The sequence below is a fragment of the Schistocerca cancellata genome, chromosome 8 (genome assembly GCF_023864275.1).
Source record: "Schistocerca cancellata isolate TAMUIC-IGC-003103 chromosome 8, iqSchCanc2.1, whole genome shotgun sequence".
NCBI lineage: Eukaryota > Metazoa > Arthropoda > Insecta > Orthoptera > Acrididae > Schistocerca > Schistocerca cancellata.
In genome coordinates, this window is record NC_064633.1 from 112,563,941 (window position 1) to 112,588,404 (window position 24,464).

A 24,464-nucleotide genomic window follows, 5' to 3' on the forward strand; every position below is an offset into this window, starting at 1 on the left:
GCGTACACAAAGCAGTATCGTGCCACACTAACAAATGTATGGTCTCATTTCTAACTTCTCCTCTCTATTAGACAGCAGTTTTAGCAATCGTCGCTCCTAGTTCGATCCTGTATGGATGACCTCACACACTTGTGGAGTCACTCCACGTGCCATCATCCCTCATCGAACTGCAATATTGGGAAACGTAAAGTACTATCCAGTGAGAGAAGAGACCTAGACTAGTGATGCATCCCAACACGTATACCTCAGAGACAATTAATCGACGTGAGGAGAGCCTATCACTGTGTATTCCTACCGTACTGCTGTGATCATGTGCGTAGGTCTTGGTGCAATCTCAACAGAGTACTGCAGATGCTCCAGCACACCCTATTGCCGTTGCAACAACGTAGCAACAACACCCGACATTTAGCCCTATGTGATGTCAGTACTGTGGAATTTGTGAAGTGCTTCGAATATTTCTAACAGTGTGATCTAGTGCCTCATTCTCAGCACAGTCGTGAACAGTGTGCAATGTGCACGCACAACTTAATGTCCCATGAACCTTGTTTTTTTTAAATTTCTTTCTCTAGTGTTGTTTTTGTAATGTATGTGATACCTTGTATGTGTTTGTTTTACACTGTAATTCTTATTACAAATTACTGTATTGTTCTCCACACCATGTTTTTTTTTGTATCTTGTATTTATTGTTGTGTGTATGCAAACAGTGTGCCTGAAGTCCCCATAAACTGAAGCAGATACCACCACTGTCATTGTGAATGGACCATCAGTTCAGGGAACATTTTGTAAAGGTTATTCTTGCTGCAGGGAGACAGAATGAATCGGAGGTTCTAATTAGATTCTGAAAGCTCACAAAGAGATTGTTAACTTAAATAGTATCATGTGTGAGTGAGTTCAGGTTAGTTTAATGATTAAAATTGTTGTAACATCTTGAGCATTTAATTGCGGAGCACTCCAACTCTGATTGTAAAGAATAAATTGCTCCATATTTGGCTCACATGTCCGGGCCATATTTAGAGAGTGAATGTCTGTGTGAATCGGTGTTTGGAAGGGGCTCCATGGGTATGGATATGTGATGTGAGTGTTAGTGTTCCATATTAAGAAGGTGAAGTTGGCTACATCATAAATAATCCTCCCTCTATGAGCTGCATTTTTCAGTTGCAGTGATTTTCTTTATAGAGTGCGGCGTGTGCAGCCAGTTTGCGAGATTGTCCTTGGGCGGCATGAGCCCCCTCTCATATTTCTATCTTACGATTCTCCTCTCTAATTGCATGCGGTGGAAAGTTGCTATTCCTTCACACGCAGACTTCCCACGCAGCGTCTCTCGTCACCCGGGTGGTCCAGTGACAGGCGGGCTCTGTTTGACTTTGAAAGGGTAAGCCAACAGGTGTGAGGGAGTCGAGTGAATGCTTTCCAGACGCCGACATTGTCAATAGGCACGCCCGCAGGGCCTGAAGTAGCGGCTGGGCTAGAGGTTCCGTTACTTCGCAGAAACTTAGCGAAAACACTTTCTGGCGGGCTACCAGCGAGGCATGGGAATGACTTGTGTACCCAGGCAGCTGTGGCGGGAAAATTCCCGCGCTTTCAGCAAACTAGTAACTGTGATTGGCTTGCTCAGGGCATAGCTCCGTGACGTAGCAAGATCGGCGCAGAAATTGGCGCCAAGAATCTCCGTTGGTGGAATGGTAGTGTTCCGGCAATGGAGTGGAATTTTCCGCCGGTTTTCGAGTTGCTGATTGGAACGTTTAACCACGGCCACTGTCGTGGGGGCGGGAATGTTCTGTGTTGGTTTTGTGCGGGTGCTCTTGTGGGTAGTCGGCTCTCGCCTTTCGGTCGAGGACGTCGAAGCAACCAGCCAACGGCTCCGGTACGCCACATCGTGTCCTGGCAGTCAAGAAGACAGTTTGGTAATGTATGTCCGCAGCACCGGCAGATAGGGATTTTCCTAGGTGATAATCAGAGCTCAGCAGAGTGCGCCTGTTCGTCTTTTTTCTAACTTTGTTCTGTCTTGGGTAGCAGCTATTAATGTTGGGTTGGCTATGTGTTTTCTCTAGGATTTGAGTTGCAAGGAATTGGCTGCACATACCACTTCGTCATAATCCTCACAATCTAGTTTAGGGACAACTTCACATTCACAGCGTTTGTTTGAGTATCCAATTTGAGCCAATTTGATGTATTGTAAATATTTCATGTGTTTTTGTTTATTATTTTGTGTTTAGTCTTAATTAATCATATTGTTATTTTGGACAGAACTTTCATTCTGTTAATCGGTAGAGCAACCCTATCATTCCTCACTATGTTAATGAGACCTTCGTTTATTTAACTTATTTATCAAATTAAATTAATGCAGGTGCCAAACTCTCTTCTACTCCACTGGCAGGGTTGATTATAGTCAGTTCGCGTATTTTTTTTAATCCTTGTGCAACAGCAAAAGTCGGAGTTAGAATAGGGGGGGCTTAGCGCCAGGGTTGATTATAGTCAGCTCGCGTATTTTTTTTAATCCTTGTGCAACAGCAAAAGTCGGAGTTAGAATAGGGGGGGCTTAGCGCATCATGTACATATGTAGCTTCTAGAAGAATTTAGTGTTAAATACACTGCTTGCCCCTTCACCTCGCACCATAACGTCAGAATTGCCTCTCTCGTCCCTTTACTTTTCCTAAAGCCAAACTGATCGTCACCTAGCGCATTCTCAATTTTCTTTTGCATTCTTCTGTATATTATTCTTATAAGCAGCTTCGATGCATGAGCTGTTAAGCTGATTGTGCGATAATTCTCGCACTTGTCAGCTCTTGCCGTCTTCGGAATTATGTGGATGATGCTTTTCCGAAAGTCAGATGGTATATCGCCAGACTCATATATTCTACATACAAACGTAAATAGTCGATTTGTTGCCACTTCTTCCAATGATTTTAGAAATTCTGATATAATGTTATCTATCCCTTCTGCCTTATTTGACCTTAAGTCCTCCAAAGCTCTTTTAACTTCCGATTCTAATACTGGATCCCCTATCTCTTCTAAATCGACTCCTGTTTCTTGTTCTATCACATCAGACAAATCTTCACCCTCATAGATGCTTTCAATGTATTCTTTCCACCTATCTGGATTACAGACAGATAAATAATATCATCATTCCTGAAACTGACTGTCCACAAAATCTAGATGAACTTCTTCAACATTTCCATGGAATTAAAGTTTTATCCACGATTGATATGCGCGCAAGTTTTTGGCAAATAGAACTTCATCCTGATTGTATAAAATACACTGCCTTTTTAGCCTTAGGTAACTGTTATCAATTTCGGAAATTACCGTTTGGACTTACTGTATCTTCAGCAGCATTCATTCGTAGTTTAAACGAAATTTTACCTGTTTATATTCGTGGCAATATTACTTCATATGTTGACGATATTCTTATTGCTAAACGTTCTTGGAGTGAGCACAAGAAAATTTTGATTTCATTATTACGTATTTTTGCAAGAGTTGGCATCACAGTGAACTTTCTGAATTTGGTCGTTCTCAGGTGAAATTTCTTGGTCATACTATTTCTACAGAAGGTATTCTTCCTGATCCAGAGAAACTAGACGCTATTCGTAATTATGCTGTTCCTACCACAAAACGTGATGTTCGTAGTTTCCTTTGTGTCTGTAATTTTCTTAGACGCTTTGTTAGATTGGATAATTTGGCCACACCTCGTTTGTGTGAACTATCTGGAAAGAATTCTAATTGGTGTTGGGATGAGGAAGCTCAATCAGAATTTGAACAACTTCGTGATGCTTTAGTTGCTGCTCCATTTCTTTCACATCCGGATTTATCTAAAGATTTTTGTTTGGCGACGGACTCATCATACAAAAGCCTAGGTGCAAACTTATTTCAAGAGAGAGAAGAAAACGGCGTTGTAGTACAGAAAACAGTTGCATTTGGAAGTCGTGTTCTTTCTAAATCAGAAAAGAATTATTCGATTACAGAACTTGAAGCCTTGGCTGTTGTTTGGGCATTCACAAAATTTCGGACATTTTGTATGGGAGACATACTAAGGTTTACACCGATCATCGAGATCTGGAATTTCTTATGTCAACAAAATTAACTCTTGGAAGATTGTCACGATGGGCGCTGTATCTACAGGAATTTGACTTTAGTATTTTTTACATACAGGGTTCTTCAAATATTATTGCTGATGCTTTATCACGTGCACCTAAGGGTTTGAAACAAAGTGCTGAGGAGGACTGCAAGGAAAAAAATTATTGTTTGATGTATATTCAAGGTGTTGCGTTTGAAAATTTTATTTCGTCTTCGCTCCAGGACATCGCTAAGGAGCAAAATAAGGATCCAATCTGGAAGGACATTAAGGAGAAGTGGAGGAGAAAGGAAAGCGTAGCGATTAGACAGTATTATTTAGTTCGCAATGATATTCTTTTTAAACGAAAATAGGTCGACAACTCTGTTTGGTTGGTTTGCATTCCTGATGAATGGGTTAATAAATTGATTTTGTATACACGTTTTAGTTATGCACACTTTGGCCCCAGAAAATGCTTTCATAAATTACGAGAAAATTGCTACTTCAGGAATATGCAGAAACGTATTCGATCTGCTCTTGCCAAATGCAAATTATGTCAAAAACTAAGCCGCCAACTATTTCTCACAGAGCATCATTGTTTCCTATCATTCCAGCGAAGTTAAAGGAGATGGCTGCAGTCGATTTGTTCGGTCCAGTGGTTCGTTCTACTAATGGTTTTGTGTACATTTTGGTAGCAGTGGAATTGACATCAAAATATGTGTGTTTTACACCTTTACGTAAAGCAACAGCTCGTTAAGTATCTAATGATTTCATCAAACATTTTCTTAAAGAAATGGGTCATGTTGATAAGGTTATATCAGATAATGGATCACAGTTTCGCTCTAAAATTTGGCTTCGTACTCTACGACGTCGTAAGATTAAACCAATTTTCATTTTAGTTTTTCACTCTCAGTCTAACGCTTCAGAGAGGTGGATGAAGGAAATCAATAAACTGTGTCGACTTTTTTGTCATCGGAATCACAGAACGTGGGATCAGTATCTTCATATTTTTCAAAACACTCTGAATGAACTCCCTAATGATTCAACTTCTTTACTGCCTATATTGATATTAAAAAATAAAGCACCGACGAATCGCATTTCTGAAATCGTTCCTTTTCCGCCTTCACGGAAACTGCGGCATTCTGAAGTTGTCAATCTGACTCTACAAAATATTGCATCTGCAGCTGCTAGAAGAGAGAAATCAGTTAAACGTCCTGGTCGTTTAAAAATCTTGTCAGTTGGTCAAAAGGTGTTAATTAAGTCTCATCGTTTGTCTCACAAAGGAAAAGGCTTGTGTCGCAATTTTTTTCTGTTTTATAACGGTCCATATAGGATTCGCAAAATTATTCATAATAACACTGTCGAAGTAGAAACTCTTAAATCTCGGCGCTCTAAGGGAATACATCATATATCGAAGGTTAAAATTTTTGTGGAATGACATACTTTTGAGAAACTAACAGTTATACGTAAACATGCAGAGAATACAAGGATACCGCGCAGTGTTTCGGCGTCGGCACATACTCAAAGCAACAGTCAAGTCTGCGCCCCGCAAAGGTAGTCGTTGACTGCAAACAATTACTTCCTACGTCACGCGTACCTACAGCTGATCGAGCGCTCAGTGCGAACGCACTGACAGCCGTAAACAAATACACAGTTTAATTTCTCTGATTAAATTCAGTATAAAGCTACAGTGACTTGATAAATTATGTTATTAACGTTCCGTATTTTTCAGGATACGGTTGTATAAAATATATAAGAACTTCAGGTAAATTCTGTGTGTGTCCGACGTTAAGAGGACTTGCTATCGAGAAAATTTCAGGAAGAATGTAATTTCGAAGAAGAAAGTAATAAACTAAAAAAATGGCTCTGAGCACTATGGGACTCAACATCTTAGGTCAATAGTCCCCTAGAACTTAGAACTACTTAAACCTAACTAACCTAAGGACATCACACACACCCATGACCGAGGCAGGATTCGAACCTGCGACCGTAGCAGTCCCGCGGTTCCGGACTGCAGCGCCAGAACCGCTAGACCACCGCGGCCGGTAAAGTAATAAACTAAAAAGGTAACTATTAATTGAGTTTATTTTTCAGGAAACATATCCCACTTTAGACGTAATTTGCTGCTCGCGATTACGTGATTTATACTTTGTGCTAAATTTTATGTTCTATGAATTTACTTGTGAAGCGACGTGCTTGCGTACATTTGCTGATTTTGACAATGTTTTATTAATGAACAGGGTTGTTACGTGTGTATATTATGCATCGCTTGGCTGCTATGCTTTTTCACTGATGTCACTTTTTTTTTATTATGTGCCTGCTGTGCTTATTTATTTAAATTATAATTGTCACCTGATTAATTTTGCTGATATGGTTACGTATGTAGGTTATACTTTGTGATTTATCTGCTTGCGCCTTCATGTTTACTTATTAAGATTACATATGAACATTTATTTGCTTATGCTGATATGATGCTAGTGACCTGTTTATTATGTAAGATATATATTTGCTGCTTTGCGTATGGATTGCATATTTACACATTTCTGTTTTGTTGTCATAACTACTCTTTAATTTGGTATATAGAAATGCTGATATACGGTGTACGAACATGATGTTTGGGTCACACCATGGTATTAATTATAGATTGTTCGCTTGGCAGAGCCTCGCTATAGGGATTGTGCTACATTCACTTGTTAACATTCTGTTCTCTACTGGTATATTTACTCGCTATTGCATGTTTTGCTTACGCTCAGTGCTTTATATTTTAAGATAAGAAAATGAACTGCTATAATTCTACGAACGACACTGGTACAAGAAACTTCATTGAAGTCTCATGAGCGGGAGGTTGTATGTAAGCTCTATAAATTTATGCTAATAAAAAGGAATCTAACGACATGAAATACCAACACCAGGTTTAGACCATTGACAGTTATTACACTGCATTCTTCGTGAGCAATTGAAATAGCAAGTGACACTTGACACAAGAAATACTCCACATGTTTGCTTCTGTTTTGCCATGATTCTTGATGTGGTGTACACACTGTGAAATATTACGATCATTCACACTCCGTACTCGTACTTACTTACTGAAAGTTATTCAAACTAAAGGCTGTTCGAGGTCATGTATGCATTTCTTTTATTTAATGATGGACAAGGTAACCAAAATATATTTTATAATTCATAATGAGTAGAAGATTTGGGTCAGATGGATTACACAGAGGTTGTGTGTGGACATTTGTCTTCGGATTGTATGGGATGATGAATTGAAGTTTGCACTAGGATTTTATCTGTACTTGTTCGAGGAGACTGACTAGAGGAAAGAGTTGTTATGGAAGTGAAATGATATTGGTGATAAGATTTGTATATATCGATGTATTGAAGAGGTATTATTCAGGTATTGAGATTGTGTGAAGTTGATGATTATTGGAGTTTTGGTGGACAAGGTAAATGATGTTGATGATAAGGTTTATATGTATCGACGTAAGAGGTATTATTGAAGTATTAAGATAATGTGATGCTGATGATTATTGGAGTTTTGGGGGATAAGAGGTAAAGTAAGTGAGAAGCTTTTTTTTTTTTGTTGGTTTATATGGAACAAGGACGAAGATACGAAGATGGCAAACTAGAACACTCAAGTGGGAGGAAGATTGTCTACACACACACTTTGTTAAATCAATAAGCAGTATATACTTTTTTCTGGAGAGAGGAAGTAATTGCATATCTTGGCACACTGACAGTTGTTCAGCAACCGTACATTTTGATTTGGCTTGACAAACATTGGTCTTGACATGATGACTATGACGTTGACTAACTATTATTGACTGTTATACACTGTTGGCAGTACTACTTGATACACATGTTGAACATCAAATTTGGTACTGACCTACCTCCTAAATATTATTTTACTTGTTTGTTGTGGCTTGCACTGACACCCATAAATATTATAGGTTTACTGATATTTGTGTATTTGTAATAGTTAATATGACGATTATCTGGTATCATTTGCATTTCTATTATAATTTGTATGTTTAGTGTAAGAGCATTGATAATAATTTTGTAAAAGCAATTGTGTGTCCATTCAAACTGTTGTTCGTGCTTACACGTATTAACATTGGTGGGTGCCACTTGGAAATGTTTAGTTTCTGCTGATGAACTCCTAGGAACTGTTTAATTGTTGATAGTGAATATTATGGACTGTTACCTGCACTTGTTCAACATTGATAGGTGCCACTTGGAAATGTTTAATTTCTGCTGATGAACTCTGATGAACTGTCTAATTAGTGATAGTGAATATTATGGACTGTTACCTGCACGTGGTGGAATCAGATATATTCCGATCGATATCCGCAGGCAAAGCGTAGCCACCTGACCCACCAATGCAGTGACATCCTTGGAGATTGTGGTACGCATAGGATTTGGTATTATCGATGCAGATGGACTAATACAGAGACTTGCACACGTCTAATCAGTGTCTAAGTAAACTGAATGTTCTGAGAGGTAGATTCATTGGGCTATGGAGTCTGACCAACAGTTGACGTAGTTCATTCTGACACTGTTAATTGCAGAGCTATTCTCTTTGTGAGTTAAATGAATCCTTGTACAACTGCCTATCATGAGTAATTTTGTTGATACAGAAGTTTTATAAAACTGATAGATTTTGGCTATGCGCCACCATATGTCCACCAACTTAAAGTTACTTCCTTTTAACTGTATGTACCGCACAGATCTTCTTCGAATTAAGGAATTTGTACGGAAATGATAGATTTTGACCGTCAGAGTAATGTGAATGTGCGCAATCCTGTTGCCATAACTAGAGCAAGGTAGAGGTAATAAGCAGATGCCTGAAAGGTTACTTGCCTTCAGTGACTCATATTGCCGGCCGTAGTGGCCGAGCGGTTCTAGGCGCTACAGTCTGGAACCGCGTGATCGCTACTGTCGCAGGTTCGAATCCTGCCTCGGGGATGGATGTGTGTGTTGTCCTTAGGTTAGTTAGGTGTAAGTAGTTCTAAGTTCTAGGGGACTGATGACCTCAGCAGTTGAGTCCCATAGTGCTCAGAGCCATTTGAACCATTTTTGACTCATATTTTTATTCTTTTGCATGTTGTTGTGGGGTATACTGACATGCAACTTCCCGGTACTCCGCAGTGTTTTCTGGCTCCCATCAGACATTCATTTTAGTCAGATCACTGTAGCTGAATCACTGCCTATATCGTTCGCGTCTGGCTTGTGCATGAGTCTAATTTTGATGCCGATTTCGGTCCCCAAATTAAATCAGAACCCAGCTATTTCATTGATATGTATTGAAAAATGTTAACTTACTGTCAGATTCATGTTGAATTTTGTATCGGATGTTTGTGAGACACTGAGAGGCTCTCTCGGGCAGACGTAATTAATCGGTAGCACATCCAAGTAACTTTGAAGTGCGTAACATATCATCACAATTTCCCTGTTCCAATCACTTCTTTATGTAACCCCAAAAGGCTTCCTGCAGTATAACGTAATCGTTTTAAAACCGAATTCGACAAATTTCCAAAATAGGACGAGTTTATTAAAGAGTTATATATATATATATATATATATATATATATATATATATATATATATATATATATATATATATATATATATATATACTAATATTGACTCCCTAGTAATAATTCATTCATGCTGCAGTGGAAGACATAAATGAAACTCAGTTAATGTCTCGACTAGATACGACTGTCACATAATACAGATGTAGCTCTCATAGGAGATCGGTGCTAAATTGCACTGAAGGTAAGGTTCTAGCGCCACGCTCTAATGAAACGCTCATTACCCCACATGAGGATTTGCTAGCTCTCGCGCAGATAAAACGAAACACGGGTTTATAGCAGCGCACTTAGGTTATTGTTACATGAATGTTTCACCGAGTGCCAACGGTGCCATTACGGATATGAACATGCTGTATTAACAGATTTGTACGAAGTTAATGTGTGTTCATCCTGGAGCCGCTCCTGCTGTTTAATGCTGTGTGCTTCCATAAAGTACTGCGCTAACGTAAGCTGATTCCGCTAAACAACATAGTGCCGATACATTTCTGTAACAGGTGGAAAATATATTGCAGACCTACACTGAAATGTACGAGGAGAAATAGAAAGTTTAATCGAAATGAAAAAGTGTTCTCTTTAAGCTAAAAATGGCTTAATTTTTCGACGCCGACCCCATTTATTCTTTTCATAAGATATCATAATTAGACAAAGAAGTGTGTAAATGTTATATATGTGCAATTTGAGAAAATAGCAAACTAATGTTGATCGACAGATGTATTTGAAAGTGCTAAAACCTGAATCAACTGTAAGTCGACTACTAATCCAAGTACGAAACTTCCTCGTTGTTAGTCGAACATCAAGGCGACTCAATGTAATTTTGATTCATTATTTTGCTTGTAATGGTAATAATTACATCAGATATTAAATGGATATGTTTTAATTTCTGTAGTCTGTCTTTCTTGCCGACTCAAATTCCCTAACATGTAACTGCATGCATTTGTGCTATTGTCTGTGTAGCACTGGTTCTAAAAGATAAAATGAAACAGGATTTTATGCAGGACTACGAATTTAAAAACCTGCTTCTAGGCTTTTGTGAACACCGATTTATAGCGTGAAGATTTTTCTGAGTACAATTCCCGAAACTGTGTTGGCCGCGCGATAGGTATACTTTCCTTAAACAACAGAAACATCGCTCCTCTGTTGCATTCATTACGAAGAGCATGGGCCTGAAACATCCCAACTCGGTCAAAGTACTTTCGGTAAGCAGATTCTACAAATTATCCATCTATGGCTGCAGCAACATCTTTATTGGAAACAAAACCAGTTGTCAGCTACAAATTTTTGTTGTTGTAAGAACAGCTGGAAATGACACGAAAAGTCCTTCACTTTTTCCAAAGTGAAAGCAGTTTTGTAGGTGGGTGGATTGTCTAGGTGATAGAGTATTTTTTCGTTAACAGGCTAGGTCTTTTTTCAAATATGTTTCCATCCTGCTGTCAGAGGGACATAGTATTTGCGTAGTATTTGTCAGTCGTTGTTTTACGTTTGCGAGATAGTTCAAAATGGTTCAAATGGCTCTGAGCACTATGGGACTAAACATCTGTGGTCATCAGTCCCCTATAACTTAGAACTACTTAGGCCTAACTAGCCTAAGGACATCACACACATCCATGCCCGAGGCAGGATTCGAACCTGCGACCGTAGCGGTCGCGCGGTTCCGGACTGAGCGCCTAGAACCGTTAGACCACCGCGGCCGGCTTGCGAGATAGTCAATGACAACAATCTCTTTTGGATCCTTGACAAGGCTGCCTCTGTGAAGTAGTGGTCTGTGTTATTGGCTAGTGACGCGGAAGTTCCCGGTTCGATTCACAGCAACACCTAAGGCTTTGTTTTAGAGAGGTCTAGAATGGAATAATCCATTCGGCCTAAGGACATAAGAGAGGCTGCTCGAGTACGAGAGCAGTATTAATTTGCACGCAAGCTGCCGTAGGGATGGCATATGGAAAGTCTGGGAGCTCCACGGGAGACTATTTATATTGGTAAACTGCTATCTCGGAACTCAGTACGAGTTGCAGGTTGGCTAACTAATGGCTTCCAGGGGCAAAATAATTTTACTTTTAATATTTCGTTCAATTAGTGACAGAATTGAAAAAATTAAAATGCTGTCATAATTTGCTCATTAAGACATGTAATCTTATGTTAAAACTTTAAAACAGTAAGATTAGTATATAGTTAAAAAACGACGTGTTTGTCTTGAGGCAGCATAACTGACGTAGCGTAAATACCAGGAATACATTCAACCAGTATCTGAGAATGAGAGCACATAGCATCTTTCAGCAATCTTCACACAAAATTTCAAACCATTACGAAACTTTCTGCTCTCTGGCACCGCCCAAAAAAATGGTGAAAGGAACGAAGTTTATTGATTCAAAAAATGGCTCTGAGCACTATGGGACTTAACTCCTGATGTCATCAGTCCTCTAAAACTTAGAATTACTTAAACCTAACTAACCTAAGGACATTACACACATCCAAGCCAGAGGCATGATTCGAACCTGCGAACGCAGCGGTCGCGCGGTTCCAGATTGTAGCGCCTAGAACCGCACGGCCACCCCGGGCGGCGTTTATTGATTACCACGTTTTTACTTCTTGTGCAGTCAAGCTTCATCATCAGGTATGACGCTTTAATTTCTTACTTCTTTACTATCAACTATATTCACTATGTAGTTTGTAGAAAGTATTCACATGTGCTACTGATTGTACCTGCATCATTGTACAACGAATACACTACTGACCATTAAAATTGCTACACCAAGGAGAAATGCAGATGATAAACGGGTATTCATTGGTCAAATATATTATACTAGAACTGACATGTGATTACATTTTCACGCAATTTGGGTTAATAGATCCTGAGATATCAGTACCCAGAACAACAACCTCTGGCCGTAATAACGGCCTTGATACACCTGGGCATTGAGTCAAACAGAGCTTGGATGGCGTGTACAGGTACAACTGCCCATGCGGCTTCAAAACGATACCACAGTTGATAAAGAGAAGTGACTGGCGTATGGTGACGAGCCAGTTGCTTGGCCACCATTGATCACACGTTTCCAATTGGTGATATATCTGGAGAATGTGCTGGCCAGGGCAGCAGTCCAACATTTTCTGAATCCAGGACCTGCAACGTGAGGTCGTGCATTATCCTGCTGAAATATAGGGTTTCGCAGGGATCGAATGAAGGGTAGAGCCACGGGTCGTAACACATCTGAAATGTAACGTCCAGTGTTCAAAGTGCCGTCAGTGCGAAGAAGAGGTGACCGATACGTGTAACCAATGGCACCCTATACCATCACGCCGGGTGATACGCCAGTATTGCGATGACGAATACACGCTTCCAAAAAGCGTTCACCGCGATGTCGCCATTCACGGATGCGACCATCATAATGCTGTAAACAGAACCTGGATTCATCCAAAAATGACGTTTTTCCATTCGTGCACCCAGGTTCGTCGTTCAGTACACCATCGCAGGCGCTCCTATCTGTGATGCAGCGTCAAGGGTAACCGCAGCCATGGTCTCCGAGCTGATAGTCCATGCTGCTGCTAACGCCGTCGAACTGTTCGTGCAGATGGTTGTTGTCTTGCAAGCGTCCCCATCTGTTGACTCAGGGATCGAGACGTGGCTGCACGATCTTTACAGCCATGCAGATAAGATGCCTGTGATCTCGACTGTTAGTGATACGAGGCCGTTGGGATCCAGCACGGCGTTCCGTATTACCCTCCTGAACCCACCGATTCCATATTCTGCTAACAGTCATTGGATCTCGACCAACGCGAGCAGCAATATCGCGATACGATAAACCGCAATCGCGATAGGCTACATACCTTTATCAAAGTGATGGTACGCATTTTTCCTCCTTACACGAGGCATCACAACAACGTTTCACCAGGCAACGCCGATCAACTGCTGTTTGTGTATGAGAAATCGGTTGGAAACCTTCCTCATGTCAGCAAGTTTTAGGTGTTGGCACCGGCGCCAACCTTGTGTAAATGCTCTGGAAAGCTAATCATTTGCATATCACAGTATCTTCTTCCTGTCGGTTAAATTTCGCGTCTGTATCATGTCATCTTCGTGGTGTTGCGATTTTAATGGCCAGTAGTGTAGTTCAGACGATATGACGTAGCGGTCATTTAGGTGCGTGATAAGTCAGCTTTTGCTTAAAATTGCGAGCAGTAAAACTTTAACATAATGCATGACGTTTTGATTCATTACTTCTTTGCTATTACATTCGCAAAACACTTCGAAGTCAGTATCATTAAACGTATCTGTAAAGTTATATAATTGTACGGCACATAGTTCAGAGATATGACGCAATAAATACTGAAATGCGAGGTAACCTATCTTTTGCTTTAAACGAAGCGGTAATAACCAAGAGTGATTTCATTCAGTGTGTCATAATGAGATCACTTAGCGACTTCCAGAAACTTTGAGGATAATTTCAATAATGTCGTAAATGTTTTCTCGTTTACATGCTTAAACTTTAATATTTAACACGTTAATTCATTCGTCAAATGCTCACCCTTTAAAGAATCGGATACCAATAGGTATCCCAGGAAACACTGGACGTAAGCATTCTGGAAGACGAAACTGAAGCTTATCCGCCCACCACTATGCTTTAGTCTCTGGTTTTAAGTTCTTGACGCACGTATCACCAACAGTTACCCAAATTGACACACAAAACCAATAGGATTGTTTTTCAAAACGGTAAAAACACTGGTAAAACTTTAAGTTTCATGACTGCTTTTGGGGAAAATTCAGAAATTGCCAGAAACACTCAGTTACTTGCTCGTGAAAATGTAGCACACTCTAACTTCCTTTCCCATATGACAGTTGCGTCAGAAATAACATGCATCTTCACTCTTTAACATATCGTACAATCACTCTATGTTTTCAAACATGGTTACGGTTGTAGATTATTCCCGTGGTTCACCTTTAAAGGAAGTATTGAATGTTTTAGTTCCGCCTCCTACGTTTAAGTTTCCTCAAATGCAGTAGCGGGTGCCTCATAAAGTTTCACCAAATTTGTATGTTCTATTGCTGGGCCATCCAAAGCAAAGTCATTTTATGACGGTAAGGTACTTCTTTTTACACGTCTGAGGACGCACTATGCAACTATTGTATGTATCTGAAAAACTATTCCAAAGATCAAACTTATCGTTCAATTAAGTTTTGCGCATAATATACCGAAAAAATTGCCATTTTTTTGGACACAGTTTGTGTAACAAGGCAAGGAATGTCCTCTTAGTTTTTAAAGTATCTTTTAGAGCTAGCAGATATTCGAGATGCATTGTTTATTTGAGATGTCAATAACACTTTGCCCTCAGTGCAGCACCATAACGACATTAATCTTCTGTGAACGTACACGTGATGCTTTCTTGTTCTTTTTTCTTGGTGCTGAGGTATAAAGTCCAAAGTTATTATGTTTCGAATAAAAGCAGTTCTACTATTGTGGACTGCTTTTGTCTTCATTATGTTCTCTTTACTGTTAATTCTGTGCTAGGTGATCTGTCCACTTAACTGCTCTAAATTCTCCTTGATTACAGCCAGAACGACAAAGTCATTAATAAATGTTATCGTTAATATAAGTCTGCCACGACTTTTACCTCATTCTGAAGTCCGTCTTTGAGAACTTTGCTACCTCTTCTAGAAACAAGGCAAACAAAAGAGATATTAAAATACGACTGTGTCACAGACACTTTCCTGTCCACGCCAGTGTTCTGGGTGAGGGAAGCGGAATGTTATCAGGTCACTAGCTGTCGCCCAGATGTCTCGCGAATTACCGGTGTCAGGCATTTTGGAACTCATTTTGGCCACTGATCTCCCTATGAATCAGGGATGAGACATTAATACTGGCCGCTCGCTGCGTAATGGAATATAGATTGCAGGGCTTAGCCTTCCGCCGCTACGACTGCACAGCTACAGCTGCGAGCGGTGGCGTTGGTGAAACAGACCACGTGCGGCAACAGTCTTCTGCAAGTGACACCGTTGATTTTTTCGCGCTGTTGGTGAACTATGACGCTTATATGTACCTGATACCTCACTAATACAGAAACTGTATTTTGTATTACATTTTTACAGATCTGATCAGATGGTGGAATTCTTGAGAGCGAAGTGACTTTGAAATATGAAAAGGTCTGCAGTCGCCTTATAGAGTGTAACAGGTATTTATTACATGAAAAAATGGACTCCAACAGAAGAAGAATGATTAGGAAGTCTAACTTCTGATAACACCTAACATAAAGAATACTAAAGTCTTTGATACATAACATATAACGGGTTTGAAAACCCAAATGTTACTGTGCAGTTTGCGAGCCATTCAACAAATAAGATCAGAATCTACGACTAGATTAATAAATGTATATGAAAATAAGAATAAAACAGGAAAGGGTATATTAACACTATTAAGCGAGCAAAGCTCAGAGGAAAGACCTGGAAACTCTTCTCATAAGCTGCAAGAATCCTTGGTCCACGGTAACAAAAAAATATATTCTCATGCCATATGACTAAATGTCTAAGCGCTTAACATTCCTTAGTGGAATGATGTGGCAGTAAATGAGGAGGAAGCTCTAAATTCGGAAGAAATGTTTGCGCATTTCAAATTATGTAGGAAATATATGGAACTACAGGGGTAATTGTTATAGTTAACTAATGTAGATAACTAATGTGTCCGTAGCCGATGGTGTTAATACACGTCACTTTCTACTGATTACAAATATAGCATTTGTTAAGAGTTTGGAAAGGCTAATACTGCAACTAGGGAATACTGTAACTTGTTCAAAGACGTTTAAAGAGTGAATATTAAACGAAGACAGTATTAGACATCACCGTTACCTAAGACTTGGCTCTGTTTGGAAAGGGTTGTCCATAAGTCTGGTATGGAAGAAGGCTTTAGAAAACGAACGAAAATATGTTGAATATTGGGACTGAAAGTGTGGAAAGACGGAATTGTTAGCAGTCGAGGAGCTGGGAGTGGTAAGATGCCAGACAACGAAAAAACGTAACATATCATTCGGAAAAAGATTTATTTAACAACTACCTGAGATCCCGGCATTGCCCAGGCATGTATTTATTCCAGTCTTCTATAACTCCATCCCGTCCTTCCCCCTCACTGCCCATCTCCTTCATCCCGTCTCTGTCAATGTCCTCCATCCCTTGTCTCTGTTCATGTCTTCCGCCCACCACTCTGTGTCGATTTCATACTGCCCCTCTCTCTGTCCGCCTCTTCCTCTACCTCTCTCTGTCAATCTGCTCCCCTTCCTCTGTGAATCTGCTTCTTCCTCTTCTGTCCACCTCCTCCTTCCCCACTCTAATTCCATCTCCTCCAATGTCTATCTACTCCTCTCTCCTCTCTCTTTCCCCCTCCCTGTCTTTCTGTCGATCTCCACCTTTCCCTGTCTGTGCCGATCTCCTCCTTTCCTCCTGGGTGTCTGTCCACCGTTTCCTCCTCCTCTCTTCTCTACGTTATCACGCTCAACCCAATAAGATTCTTTCCATATCGTAACCAATGTCTGTATCAAATTTGATTGAAATCATTTCATTGGTTGAAGATGAGCTTATTACACTTGGTTTTGCTCTGCAGACACATGTCAAATATATTTCACGTATAGTTAACGTATTTTACACGTATTTCTGCACATATTTCACTTATATCTCTACAATGTAGACCAGCAGTTTGATTTTCACGCAGCTCAATTTTTATGAAGTAATATCTCGTGCAATGATATATTTATGTATCTATACATACTGCGGCATATGTGAATACTGTCTGCGAAATGTGTTGCGTATAGAATTAGTAAAGTCATCATACACAATGCCGCATTTTTTCAAGCTATCAGTAATTGTTACCATATATAGTGACGTATGTGCCCTCAATAATATATTTTTGTAGGTACATTCTGTAGCAGCTGTGAATACTGTCTGCGAAATGTGTGTCGAATAGAGTTAGTAGTAAAGAAATAATAAATGAAAACATCCTACTATGTGTGACGGTAGTATTGCATGATCAGCGAAATTGTACTAAGCGATAAACATTTTGTCTTTCCTCATTTCGAGGGTCAGCAAGAAAAAGTTTCGTTGAGGTTTGAAATTATGTGCAAAGTTTTTTGCAGGTCTCGAGGTACTCCAATTCTCGAACAGTGGATGACCAAAGTAAGGGTATAAGCACAATGTGGGACGCACTGCTTTGTCACTCCCATCTCTTTCACAGGTAGGTGGTTCTTAACCCCACAGCGATAATTTCCAGATAATACGTGATATACGTACCAAATTTGGTTTAAATTGATGCATTTGTTTTAGAGGAGTTATGGAACATACATACGTACATACAATATTTGGATCAATTTTTTATGTATGGATTTGTGCAAACTGTTATAAGAGACATGATCGGCTTCCGCTGATGCCGTTTTTCTTTTGGGCATTTTGTCACCATCGAGTGGCATCTTATTGCAATCTCAGTTACTATCTGAACGAGTTGCTCACTTGTCTCCATCAGTGGCAGCAGCAGCGTTTATCGATACTAGTACTTCTAGTACCTTCTGTGGTGTGGCCACTATATTTACGTGTCGTGGGATGTGTGAGGGACTTGGTTAGTTGCGACGGAGAAGCGAGGAAGTCTCCATGGCGTGAGGTCAGGCCGGGACCGCTGGTGGCGTGCACGCATGGTCGGAGTTATGTGGCACTAGCTGCGAGAGCTGTAACATCTCTTTGTTGACTGCTGGGCTGTTCCTGCAAGCAGCAACGTGATGGTGTGCTGGAGTTGGCAAAATTTTGCAGCCATCTCCCTGTATGGTGTTTAACTTTTGAAATGATTATAATTTATTAGTGAAGTGCACCAGCGGTATCTTCTGCCTTATGGCCATTAACGTTCCGGTTACCTGTCCTGGTCGTTAGCATAGTTTTCCAGCAGTGTGTTTTCCTCGCTGTGTTGACACTGTCCGGCACGGCATGTAGTTCGACAGTTTGATGTTGTTCTCCCTTTTTCTTTGAGTGGTTATTGTGACTTGACTGTGTTTAGACTCCAGTTGCCTGCTGGAGTGGCCAAGCGGTTCTAGGTGCTTGAGTCTGGAACCGCGCAATCTCTATGGTCACAGGTTCGAATCCTGCCTCAGGCATGGATGTGTGTGATGCCCTTAGGTTAGTTAGGTTTAAGTAGTTATAAGTTCTAGGGGACTGATGACCACAGATGTTAAATCCCATAGCGCTCAGAGCTATTTGAACCATTTTTAGACTCCAGTTATTAAGACATAGTCCTGCTGCAATCATTGTCTTTGCTGATATTTTTGGCTGGCGTGCCGTTAGTGGGATGGAAGGAAATTAATTGGATTATTGGTTGGTTCCTCAGCTGTCCCTAGGTCGTGTTGCCACATGATTATTTAGTGTTACGCTTGGCTGCCTGCCTCACCTAAACTGCTAAACTGTGGTTAGAGGACCACTGTTCTGTTGTTTGTGAATGAGATTTTCTCTTGCCACAAGTACTGTGCCGGGCCTTTAGCCGTGTATTAATTTTGTCTGTTCTATGTCCAGTATATAGCCTTCAGCCAAATCTTATATGAAGTATTTTAAGATTAATCCTTCAGCCGTGTTTTATTTAAAATTCTTGTTTGCTCAGTGTTTAGGCCTTCAGTCGTGTTTGTTTCAAAATCTGTGGCTTTCAGCGATAATGTGTAAATTCCTGTCTGTCTGTAAGGTTTCTCTTTAATTCTCTTGAATTCTTAAAATGGCCTTCAGCTGTAGTTTTGTAAATGCTTATCTTAAGGTTTGTGTTTAATTATTTTGAATAATTGTTTGGGCCTTCAGCTGTCAAGATATTTCAAGTTTCCTTAACATGGTTTTCCGTTGAACTGTGCAAATGCTTGTCTTTAAAGGCTGCCTTTTATTATGTTGAAAAATTACTGGGCTTTGAGCCGAGGAATTTATTTATATTTTCCTTAATATGACTTTTAGCTGAGAGTTGTAAATGCTTGCCTTTTAAAGAATTTCCTTTGCTGATCTGAAATATTATTTGGGCCTTTAGCCGAGAAGATATTTTAATTTTACTTAAGTGAGGCCTTCAGCCGTTTGTCTAAATTCTGGTACCTTAAAAGGAATTATTTAAGGATATTTTAATTTTAATTATAGTAAGGCGTTCAGCAGCTTCTCTAAAACCCTGTGTTTTAAAAGGAATTATTTAAACTTTATTATTGATAAGTTACTTGGGCCCTCAGCTGTGAATTGATCCTTGTTTTAAAGAGAAAACTGTGCATTGGTTTTCGAGGAGTAAAGTTGTGTGCTCTCGTGTAAGTAACAGTAACTGGTCTTGGCACCTTTCCACCACCTGATCCGCTCTGTCCTGTGGTACCAGATTTTTATTTTTATTTTTAAACATGTGAAATCTGACAAGTTCAAATGAATGTAATTATTTATAACCACACAACAGATTTGATGTTGAAAATTAGATAAATATTAATTTAAAATTTCCAATTGTATCCTCACATAGATCTTTACGTCACTCAGGTGGTTCTGTTTAAAAATAAATTCTTTTGAGCACAGTACATACTCAGGTACAAGTCGTACAGACAGAAAAACATATTAAGCAGAAAACGTTCTAGAATAATAAGTCCAGCATCAATAAATCTTTGGTTAACACATCAGCTAACACCTGTAAACACATCAGATCTCAACAAGCAACGAGGTCGTTAAAAACCAGGTAAAAATTTAATACTCTACATACACTTGACAGCAAAAAGAGTGGGCCACTGTCGAATACAACCAACATAACATAGCTGTGTTGCAGGTCCTCTAACCACCAAAACACCGTGGGGTACAGTCGTTTGACTACACACAATGGGTACCGCAAGAGACTACTGAGAGACCACAGGTCTTTATGGCAGTCAGTCTAAGTGTCAACTAATATCGTCATACAAAACATATTAGAAAACACGTTATTAGCGATGAGACACCTCATAACACTCATAAACTAATCTTAATTACGAGTGACATTCCAAAAGTTCTGAGAAAACGGATTATTTTACATATATCGTACAGTAATCCTGTCAAAATTAAATACTTGAGACAATATATGGAGTTACAAAGCTGTACGGCAATTGTAAAAAGGTTTTTCGCTCTCTAAAAGGTTTTCCATCCACGTGCTGAAGGTCGCTCAACAGTGAGTGGCTCTGGAAACTGGATATTGGACGAAACAGTAGAAAAACGCTATTAATGGCAACAAGCACTCTAAGAAAATCTCAACATTAACAGCGAATCACCAGCAATATCATTGTTCTCGTAACACATCAACAACTACGTATACACAAATTTGAACTTTAAATGACATGACCAACGTCGTCGTTCTGGACCTGGATTCAAACCCAGCACCTATAGCCATTGCTAACTAAGCTAAGCTTTGTTTGTGCCTTATTGAGACCGGATCACTAGGCATAAAGAGACGTGAATTATAGACGTTTGCACCAGTATCAGTTATCAATTCAGACCCTGAAAATAAATGACGAAAATTTTTGTACTGAACTGGGAATCCTGTCATAACAGTTACCGTCCTGGGAACTACCCCCAACGACGTTTAATATGGTGTCAATCACAAGGAACAAGGTATGTTCATGTTTAAAATTGAAATGCCATCATATAAAGTTTGTGACAGGGATGCGAACCCAGCACCTAATCGGATTGTTAACGAAGTACAGTCATGCTCAAAAGTATCCGAACGACCTGGATTGCATTTCGCCTGATTCCCATGCAACCCACATAACGCAGCTGTCTAGCAGGTCCTCTAATCGCTCCTTAATACAGTCGTTTGACTATTGAAAATGGTTCCAACAAGTCACCAATAGAAAAAACTACTCTGTATCGCAATAACTCAGGATGTAAAGTAATACCACGATACTAAAAATATCAGGGAACACCTCATCACAGATAAGTCTCTCCTTAAGGCTTGTAAGCTCTCATTTATTGCAATAACTGACATACCTGAAATGTTAGCACTCTCATTATTACGTCAGATAGGTAATGCACGTAGTAAGTTCGTCGTATTCATGATTTCCCCTTCAAAGTAACATACCATACTTGTTATTTAACCAAAATGTCATTAAAAGTTTACGTTATTCACGAGCAGCTAGTTGAGAATATGTATGAACTTCAAATGACACCACGAACCGCCTCGTTCTGCATATGGATTCAAACCCAGGTCATGCAAACTAAGATTTCGTGACTGACGGAAATTAACAGCCATTCCTGACTAGGCATAAAGAGAGTGATATACCTCGATTTTAGACAGTATCAGTTAACAAAAATCAGCTTTAAATTACATAACGTAAACATTTTTAACGGTCGCGAATTCCTACCCAGCATCTATTGCCCCCGTTAACGAACTACAAGAGATGTAAAATATTGCTTCTTCACAAGTAACTTACTTGAAATGCAGTGAGGTAAAGCTTTGTGTTGGACAGGGATTCGAACCCAGAACCTAATCGGATTGTTATCGAAGCACAATCAACTTTGACGTATCGGATTTTTTCGGCAGTAGCTAGATGTATTAACTGAAATGACGAGACGAAACATTAATTTTTCCTTTCCAGGACTCCAACCCGGCACGTATCGCTGTTGTATTCTAGAGAAAAGGAACGTTAAGTATGGGTTTGTTACACCAGCAGCGATATATGAGCATGCTTGAACTAGAAATAATATGACGAAGTGTTCAGTGCTGACTGAGAATCGAACCCCAAAAATATCGTTGTTGACTACACACAAAGAGACGACGCTTCCCGAATTTTTCTCCACCAGCAGCTCGGAATAACATCCTTGCACTTACAGTGAAATCGCAAATAGTTCTGTGTCTCACTAGGAGTCAAAAACGTCAGATATCGTTAGTGTTGACAACGAATGAAAATGCACTAAAAATAAAAATTATTATCCACCAGCAGATAGGTGTTCTCATGCTAGAGCTTGATAATACACAATGAAATCTTTAGTGCCGGGCCAGGATTCGAACCCATTCACAGGAAATATGTGGACACGTTGAGGAATCTGCAGCTTTCAACAAGCAACAAGTTGTAGTCGAGCTGTATTGTCACGAAGGGATCAAATGCCGCGTTAAGGGCGGTCTGAGTTGCATTCCCAGTTCAGAACCAATTTTATCGACATACAGAAGCTCAAATAAAAGACGGAATAAGTGTCCTGTGACCATACACAGGATTTGTTTCGTCACTAGAAATAAATAACTAGCATAAGAAAGGTTACTGGTGATAGAGTTTCTACATGTCGCCACTCCTTACTTTATTGTGGTTCCACTTAACGTCTACTTGGTAGAGAAGGAATATCATGTTTAATGTCATTTTCAGACCACAATGCCATTATATCTTCTTCACTTGGCGTAGTCAGAAGAGAATAGAATCTGCCTCTCCCTATCAAAAAAACATCGGCAGAAGTTGGAATCGAACCGAGACCATTATCATAAAAAACTATCATGAGTCCAACAGACCACCAAACCCTCTCCTCTACGACTAATTTCTCTATCATAACACCGTTGCGACACACAAAATGAGAATTCTGACACACAGGCTCCCTGTAGTGGTTTGCAGGATGTTCAGTACATTCATTTACTTTGTTCACCAAATCGCCATGAACTAGCTGCCTCGGCTACCCAGTGCATACATTCGACTCTATTTTGTAATCACCAAAATAAATAACGTAACTGCCACCTACACAGAACTGCCAACAGTGTAGGATGCAGAAATTTAAATAGGAAGTGTTCCTTTCCATTTGAACTACTCTATTGCGCTATCTGTTTGTTGAAACCATCGTGCAGTGCAAAAGAAATGCTGTAACTGTCTGTCTCTCAGAAGTCTAAATCCGGTCATATGCATTATCTCACAGCACTGTGGAATGCCGAAGTTCGGGAGGACCTGTTGTTCGCTTCCAGAGGTGCTCTAGCTACGTCACAGCTAGTAGCGTAACGGTAAGCGTCGCTTGTTCTATTACATTCGCTACTACATTTTTTAAAAACGCAATTCAGCTGTCTGCTTAAGTTATCAATTTAATGCAACTTTGAACATAATTATCTTCACTTCTCAACACAAAATAGTCGCATGTGGAAAAAAGGCTAACTTCTGCGTCATTTTGTTCTTTTCAGGTTTAATAGACGGCCAGGCAGCAGATGCGTCTCGAAGCTTTTGTATTATGTATGGGGAGAGCGCATCGTGCCAAAATAGTCAGAAAAGTATTATCTACATTAGCTGACGTCTGGTAGTGGCATTTTATTCTTCTTCATACCTTGTTTGACAACTTTAACTCAGAATAAGTTTTCTACATGCACGTAATCAATAAACTGCATGTGCATTGTCAGACTGTTTTAGATAACATCAGAGAATTCGCATATATCGTTGATGATTAATTTCTCTCTCATGTTTAGTATTGTTTTAACAAAACTAAAAGAAACCTTACGGTACCTGTGCACTGTATTGTAAGAAATGAAATAATACTACCCACGATAACCTTACGACGAAAGTAAGTCTGTTTTAACAAAACTGAGTATCTGTACACAAGCGTGCACGAATTAGTAAAACACTATTTACTTAGATTTCGTATGGGTCTGTGTTTAAATGGTAAGCTGTGTCATACTCAAGAGGTATGAAAACTTGGCATTTCATAAATAAAGTTACGTATTCCTAGAAACCCAAAATTTGCTTGTCTGCAGCGGAAAGAGGCGTTACCTATTGCGCAGCATTTTATGTTTTTCACCATTGCACTATGAGCTGAAAGTATTTTCTTACGATTTGCTTATCGATCTTTGATCTGACTGCTTGCAGCTCTTACACAAAAGGGACAAAAACGTTTCATTCAG